Consider the following 7,500-nt stretch of genomic DNA (forward strand, 5'->3'; position numbering starts at 1 on the left):
CTAGTGGCGAACACACACGCATACACCAACGTAGACCGAGGGATGGCAACGAGCACGTCTACACGTAAACACACAAACACAAAGAGTCCGAAGGGAGCTCGAGAAAAATGCAGTTGGCAAATGTGAATACCGCGCTGATTAATCGAGATAGCTTTCACATTTTTAGGCACCAAAGACGTGTTATGGTGACAAGGATGGCTCTTTGAAAAGCTTAAAGTTGGAGGACTGACAAAGGAGCCTTGAGGAACTCCACAATTTAATGAAGCTTTGTGCAGTGTGGACACTGAAGTCGTAAATATTTTAGGCACGTGAGAGGTTATTATGGATTTCTCGTATTGATTGGCTATGCAAGCTCTTTCTGCTAAAAGTTGCATGACTCAAGTAGGAACCCTGAGGCACCCCAAGATTTTAGCTTTGTGCTGGAGTGTGTATAAGTGTCTACAGCACGCAAATGATATTCATTGATTTTTTGGGGTTTTCATAATAGGCAGTGGAAGTGTTATTATGGATGTCTCACACTGACAAAAACTGGTTTCTGCTAAAAGTTCCATGACTGACGTAGGAGCCCTGAGGAGTCCCATGATTTCTCCGTATTCTTTAAAACTGGACGTTTTAGTGACCTTTTATAGCGGGCAGCCGGAGGGACCCCCCCCCCCCCTTTCTGCAATAAATATGTCGTACTATGCGAGAAAAATGATGCTCACACTTGATACTGACTAGTTTTCTGACACCAACTGGACATTTTAGAGAAGACCAGCCAAAATAGACTTTAGCATCTTTGTGAACCATATTTGAGCAAAAAAAAAACCTTTTTTTGTGTACAATTAAAAAAAAAAAAAAAGTTAATTACATTTATCAAGTCAGATTTTGATCAGTATAACATGCAGGTGTACCTAATAAAGTGTCTCGTGTACGTATGGTGATTTATGAAAAAAAAAAAATAAAAATGATATTACCCCTCCGACTCACTGGTGGGTGCAGTCGTTGATTATACTCCATTATGATGATGGTGATGATGGTCATTTAATGGAGTGCTAACATGCAGAGTCAGTGATTCGGGCGCAAAAAATGACGGTTATTGTTATGCGCCATTTATTTGAAGTATGGCGCGCGTACAGTAAACAAGAGTGATGGATTATCATCATTTTCTGACACCGTGTCACGTCTCATATCTCGTTTAGCATGAGTGAGACGACTTTCTTTTTTTTTTTTCTCGACCTTCACCGGAGGCTGGCTGGCCGGCCGGCCACTTTATTAGGCACACAAAATAGCAGGTTATACCCGTGTCGGGGAGACGTATATATATTTCCAAGGTCGCAGGTCTTAAGCTTATGCGAAGTCGTCCTGCCTCCGTGCTCTGCTGCTCTCCTCCTCCTGCCTTCTTCTCTCATCCTCCCTTTAACCCACCCCACACACACTCGCATACACACACACACACACACACACACACACACACACACACACACACACACACACACACACACACACACACACACACACACACACACACACACACACACACACAATCTCCAGAGATGTGTCCCGTTGCTCTGACCTCTCTCCCTCTCTCTCTCTCTCTCTGGCAGTCTGCCCAGTTCTTTTTCTTTCTTTCCTTCTCTCCTTCTCCTTTGTATCTTTGGTCTTTGTTGGCTCTATCACTCTATCTATTGATCTATCTATTTTTCTAATCTCCTTTTGTCTCGCCTCTCCTATGCCCCCCCCCTCCGCCGCCGCCACTTCTTTCACCCGCCCCTCTTCCTCTGTTGCACGTATTGCACGCATCCTCTTATCTCTTCATCCTCTCGGCTGTCATCCGCGCACTTATCTCCTGTTTTAACCCCCCTCCTCTTTTTCTTTTTCCTGCTTTCTTCTTTGCTGCTGCTGCTGCTGCTGTGGCAGAGGAAGGCTGCTGGGGCTGGGCAGCCAGCTTAAGCTGCTTCTCTCTGGGCATGGTGCCCACAGAGGGTGGGTAGGATGCAGTGTGTGTGCGTGTGTGTGTGTTTGACAGAATGGAGCATATTTCTGTTGAGTCATACTTGTTAAGACTTAAAACTAAAACATGTTTTCAATTTTGCTCGAAAATATCACTGCAATGCATTTCCAAAAAATAGCTCTGGAAAAACGAAGAGACCAATTCGCCTGGTTTTGCGGTTTGAGTAAATGTAACAATATTTTGCTTATTTTCTATAAACTACATCCAAAATACCTCCCAAATCCCAAATATAAAAAATATATTGAATTATTATTATCAAGTTTGTCAAATTAATCATAAACCTTGTGTAATTTACCTAAACATTAGGATAGCTAACAGCATGAAAAGGCTGACAAACTAGCATTGACGTCATGCTAACCTTTACCAACATAGACAATGTAGCCACTAGCATATATTCTTTATCCTCTGCAAAAAAAAAGTGATTAATTATTGCTGCTTGTGAGGTCATTTGTCTTTCTTCATCAAATTTATCGTATTTCGTCGTATTTATTTAATAATATATTATACTGCCTCCTGGTGGCCAAGGCACACACCAGATACACAATGCGCATTCAATTAATGCATGAAATTATTATCATAAACAAAATGTTTGCATTCTGTATTTGTTTCGAAGTACAGTACATTGATATTTTTCATATGATTGCCCTGAAACTGATTAAGACAATTTCTATTCATTTCAATAGGGAAAGCTAATTTGGGAGTGTTTTGAATTGCAAGCGAGGTCACGGAACAAATTGAACTCGGAAGTCAATTTACCACTGAATTTTAACTCAAGCAGAAAATAAAATAAAAATGGTGAAGTACACATTTTTTTTCTCAGAGCTTTCTATATACTTTTCTCACCACATAACACACATGACCTGCAGATAGGTAACAAACTTCCTCTCGTGTCCCCTTTGCACTTTGTCAATTGTACTAGTGAAGTTTCAGGGAGGCAGCGCCATCTGTCTGTGAACCTTTTAACGACAACAACAAACTGCAAAGTTTGAGACTATCATCCAAAAGTCTATTTGCAACCCTTTTTATGATATTTGTAACCCTTTTTATTGTATTTAACCCTCATACAACAAGACAGCAGCTGCCAAGCTGTGACAGAGTGTGTTGAATATATTTATGAACTACTTTTTTTTTTTTTTAAACGATTTAAGTGCGTTTGTTCGGCGTGGGACGTTTTGGGGGTGCTGTAGTTACAAGAAGCCACCAGTAGACGTCAGTGTTTCTTCTCATCTAACTTACAAAAAAAAAAGCTCACTGTTATATTAATTTTGACTAAAGGCTAATTGCTCTGAGAGGGTTAATGAAAACTGAGCATCATTAACCTTTTTTTTTGGGGGGGGGGGGGGGTACTTGTACTGGATTTCATCAGGTGTACCTAATAAAGTGACCTGTTTGTTTGAAAGCCAAAAGAATACGTTGCATGGAAACACTGCTCATAAACATACACAAATGCCTTTTTTTTTTAATTTTTTTTTTTTACTGCATTTCTCCACCCTCAAAGTATGCTGACATGACAAAATACACAAAGACTAAACTGCTCCACTTCAATTAAAATGCAACTTTGAAGGTTAGAGAAGGTTAAATTGGTCGTGTGGCAGCGGTGACAAAAACGCAGGCCGCCAGCCAGCGCCTTTTATACAGACAATGTCTACAATTATGTGGATAGTACTGACCGTGTAAAATCCACACACACGTACCACACACACACACGCATACATCGGTCAAGACTTCATCCAAAATATGCCCAGGCCTCGCCCCCCCCAGTAGCCAACGTGATGACATCAACCGCGGCATCTGAAGCTCGTCGTTTGTCAAAGAAATAGCGACATTCACAATTTAAGCGTGTTAACATCCTTGAGTGATTGGTTCCCAAAGGCTCACGGGAACCTGTCTTGCCTCACGCTGACACACACGGAGGGGTCAAGCTCATTCCCAAATGGAGATGAATTCCCAGGGTACACATTAACCAATCAGGGATCATCATTCAAAAAAACTTTGTGATGTTCACATGCACTTTTGTGTGTGTTTGTGTGTGTGTGTGTGCGCCATTGAGGCTCCCATTCGGATCCACACACAAAGGAAATCGCATACACTCCTTAAGCATGACTTTACAATGACTGTTGAACACTTTTGAAATTCACTTTTAAAAAAGTTACATGAGAACTTTTTCATGCAAAAGGCTAATGTACCCAGAGGTCAAAGGGCACCATAAAATACAAGCAAGCCTTCTCATTTGCGTCTAAATACTTTCACTACACATCTCCAAAACAGAAATCCCTGAACGATGCATAGTTACATAAAAACATATCTTTCCACTCAGAGAGAAACATTTGTGCATCATTTTAACCTAAAATAGAAAGCAGGCTGCACCGCATAGTGAGAGGGCAGCCTTCATTGAGGCTACAAACACACACATTGCACTTCACCACTGTCACACACTTGACATATAGGCACTTTTCTCCACTTATAGACTAAACTTAGAAACGGGAGACTTCACACAGCAACTTAACATGGCCATAAAACATATACTAAGCACCCCAGTTACTATTACAGTGACATGATAAAAAATAATAATACACATAAATAATCACAAATAAATGAATTGAGGTTTTTTTCTTACCTTATGTATCTGAATCCTTTTGCTGAACTCCAAGAAATTTGTCCCAAGTGCAAAAAAAGTGTTGAAAGTGCGAGCCAGAAACACACTTCTTGCAGTGTCTTTATCTTGACAGATATGACCGTATAGTCCACTTTTATCGGGTCACACTTTCCATTTATGACCGAAGTGATTAAAAAAATAAATAAAAAAAAAGAGTCTCCGTTGAGGAAAAGTCCTTAAAAGTCCAACATAAAGACGAATTCTAGTCCGAATTGTACCGTTAGGATCAACAGGTGTCACTAATCAAACAAGCTCAATTATATAAAATAAAAATAAAAAGTCCTCCAACATAGGAAAAGAAATAGAATAAGCCGAAAAGCAATGAGTTGCTTTTCTAAACAATCGAACGAGATAGATATTTAAAAATATTTAAAAAAAAAATTTTTGTCGTGACCCCAAAAGTTGTGGTTCCGACTGCCGAATCTGCTTCTCCGCGTAGTGTGTCAAAATGTGGAGAAAGAGAACGGAGTGGGAGTTTCTAAAGTGAAGAAGGTGTGTCCATCAAAGTGGACAAAATTCGGAGAAGGGGGGGAAAAAATGTGTCAGGAGTGGGATTTGAACCCACGCCTCCATTCGGAGACCAGAAGTCCCTGTTGTCCAGTTGAAGGAAGGTGATGAACCTTGAGTCTGGCGCCTTAGACCGCTCGGCCATCCTGACATATCCAAGAACGTGGGAGAAATGAAAGATGACCTATACCCCGTTGTTGTATTTTTATTTTTTTCCATCAAGTTTTTATTCATAGATCGGAAACATATGTGATAATTTACCTCTGTACTTTTTGAAACATACCAGCCATTCAGTGTCAAAACCATACTGTAATTAAAAATACATAAATGCAGCGGCCATTCTGTGTCCAAAATTAAAAGTGAGCCAACGAACCATTTTTGTGTTGGAAAAACACGTTGCTGAGTGTGAAAGATAAAAAAATAAAAATAAAAAAAGCTGTCAGGAGTGGGGTTCGAACCCACGCCTCCATTTGGAGACCAGAAATCCCTGTTTCCAGATGAAGGAAGGTAATCAACCTTGAGTCTGGCGCCTTAGACCGCTCGGCCATCCTGACATGGAGATCTCCTGTAACCAATAAAATATAAACCCAGCTATTTAGTATCAAAATGGCCATTTTGTGTCCAAAAATAAAAGTTAGCTAACGAGCCATTGTTGTGACATGGAAAGCTCCTGTAACCAATGAAATATAACCCCAGCTATTTAGTATCAAAAGATAATGCAGCGGCCATTTTGTGTCCAAAAATAAAAGTTAGCAAACGAACCATTTTTGTGTCAGAAGAATAAATGCACTTAAAACCAATTTCATGGAGCTGAGTGTTAAAGCCTAAAAGAAACCTGTCAGGAGTGGGATTTGAACCCACGCCTCCATCTGGAGACCAGAAATCCCACTTTCATGGTGCGATAGGAACTGAATCTTGAGTCTGGCGCCTTAGACCGCTCGGCCATCCTGACTTGTATAGATACATTGAAATCGGCCATCCTGACGTATAAGTTCCTAGGAATTGACAACATAATTTTCATTTTTGAAAAATTTCATATCCAAACATAAATACATATTAATAAAACGTTTGAATTCCAGCTATTTTGTTAGGTATACATCAGGCAACATCTGAATTCTTTTTTTTTTTATTCACAGTGAAGATACATTAGTGGGACTTGAACACAACGCTTCCTTTAGAGACTCAAATTCTCCGATTATGATGGTGGGAGGTGAATCCTTGAATCCGGGACCGCACAGCAATCCTGACATACCAAAGGATTGCTATCGCAGCCAAGGTCACAGCTCAAAGCCTCGTCTTCAGTTTGAAGGTGAAGAGTCTTCTGGATGTTTGGAGTGTCGGTGGCTAACAGCTTATTTTAGCAGCCCATTGTTTGGATTTATACTCCCAATGTCCTTCTCACATTTAATTCAACCTCCTCCCCTCTCTTACTTCTTCTAAATGCTCCCATGAACGCATTATCTCAAGGACATCTCTGTGCGAGGGGGGGATCACCGATATCATCGATTCTTATCAGGAGTTCACAACACCGGGTAACGTTTGTTGCATTTAAGGTACTCTTTCCGATACCCATCTCGTATTGGATTGAATGAAAATGCAGCAAAACTGTGCGTCTGATCCCAAATTAATCCCCGGTAATAAAACAGGGGCTGCATTTATCATCATTTGCATGCATGTGAGGTTAAATATTTGTGTGGCATATTTATTTACTGTGATAAGACCCATTAATGTGCGTGATTTAGTGCAGATCCCACGAGTGGTTTACTTTGGAGCGCCTCGTTGGCCGTGCTGGATATCCCCCCCCCCTCCCCCCCTTGAATGCACCACTATACGCGAGAACCCGAGGCCTGCACTTCAATATAGAAGTCAAAGAGCTCAAATGATTAAAGAAAAACACCAAGCAAAGGGGGTTAGTAAAAAAAAATGGGGTAATTTTTGAATACACGAGGGTTTCTTCCATTCGCTGTCTTTATTTTTTTACGATGGTAGATGGAGAAAGCAGAATTATATGTGAAGGACAGGTAAACGTGGCTTTTATACATCCTAAGGTGGAAAGAATGTTAAGTGCAACAGGAAGAGGCCGTTGCAAAGGATAGATAGCGGAGAGCGAGCTCTGGAATCGTGTCATTACAGTGGGAGGAGAGGAAAATAAAGCGGCGGCGGGGTCAAGATAAGACGACGGACCCAAAAGGAGCCGATAACGGGATAGCGGGAATGTTGGAGGATCCGTTTGGGGACATTTGTCTTTGAAGTGACTTTTCCCTAAAACATAATTGGGTTGGCAAATGTTGACAAAAATATGAATTTGGCAAAAAAAAAAAAAAAATTCACAATTAAAAAAAAA

General features: G+C 40.6%; 2 protein-coding genes and 3 non-coding genes across 10 annotated transcripts in view; all 5 read right to left on the reverse strand.

Annotated features, from left to right (window-relative positions):
- Positions 1-5,086, reverse strand: part of wnt5b (wingless-type MMTV integration site family, member 5b) — a 35,428-nt gene extending 30,342 nt beyond the window's left edge. For all 4 annotated transcript variants that reach the window (XM_085902936.1, XM_085902931.1, XM_085902935.1 and 1 more), the window contains exon 1: positions 4,611-5,086. The gene's annotated coding sequence lies outside the window, so the exon portion shown is untranslated. The remainder of the gene's footprint in view (positions 1-4,610) is intronic.
- A 103-nt stretch (positions 5,087-5,189) lies between these two features.
- On the reverse strand, positions 5,190-5,307 carry trnal-caa (transfer RNA leucine (anticodon CAA)). The gene is made up of 2 exons: positions 5,270-5,307; positions 5,190-5,235 (listed from the first exon to the last, which is right to left on the reverse strand). It is a non-coding gene; the product is annotated as a tRNA-Leu (tRNA).
- Positions 5,308-5,593: 286 nt separating this feature from the next.
- On the reverse strand, positions 5,594-5,710 carry trnal-caa (transfer RNA leucine (anticodon CAA)). The gene is made up of 2 exons: positions 5,673-5,710; positions 5,594-5,639 (listed from the first exon to the last, which is right to left on the reverse strand). It is a non-coding gene; the product is annotated as a tRNA-Leu (tRNA).
- A 282-nt stretch (positions 5,711-5,992) lies between these two features.
- trnal-caa (transfer RNA leucine (anticodon CAA)) lies at positions 5,993-6,108 on the reverse strand. Its single transcript has 2 exons — positions 6,071-6,108; positions 5,993-6,038 (listed from the first exon to the last, which is right to left on the reverse strand). It is a non-coding gene; the product is annotated as a tRNA-Leu (tRNA).
- Positions 6,109-7,107: 999 nt separating this feature from the next.
- LOC147040083 (ELKS/Rab6-interacting/CAST family member 1-like) overlaps positions 7,108-7,500 on the reverse strand; it is a 54,795-nt gene continuing 54,402 nt past the window's right edge. Inside the window, exon 24 of one of the 3 annotated variants that reach the window (XM_085902486.1) lies at positions 7,108-7,500. This exon is cut by the window's right edge and continues 632 nt beyond it. The gene's annotated coding sequence lies outside the window, so the exon portion shown is untranslated. The other 2 variants (XM_085902484.1, XM_085902485.1) reach the window with 2 other exon arrangements.

This window comes from Syngnathus leptorhynchus, chromosome 21 (genome assembly GCF_054491065.1).
Source record: "Syngnathus leptorhynchus isolate UIUO chromosome 21, UIUO_Slep, whole genome shotgun sequence".
Classification (NCBI taxonomy): Eukaryota; Metazoa; Chordata; class Actinopteri; order Syngnathiformes; family Syngnathidae; genus Syngnathus; species Syngnathus leptorhynchus.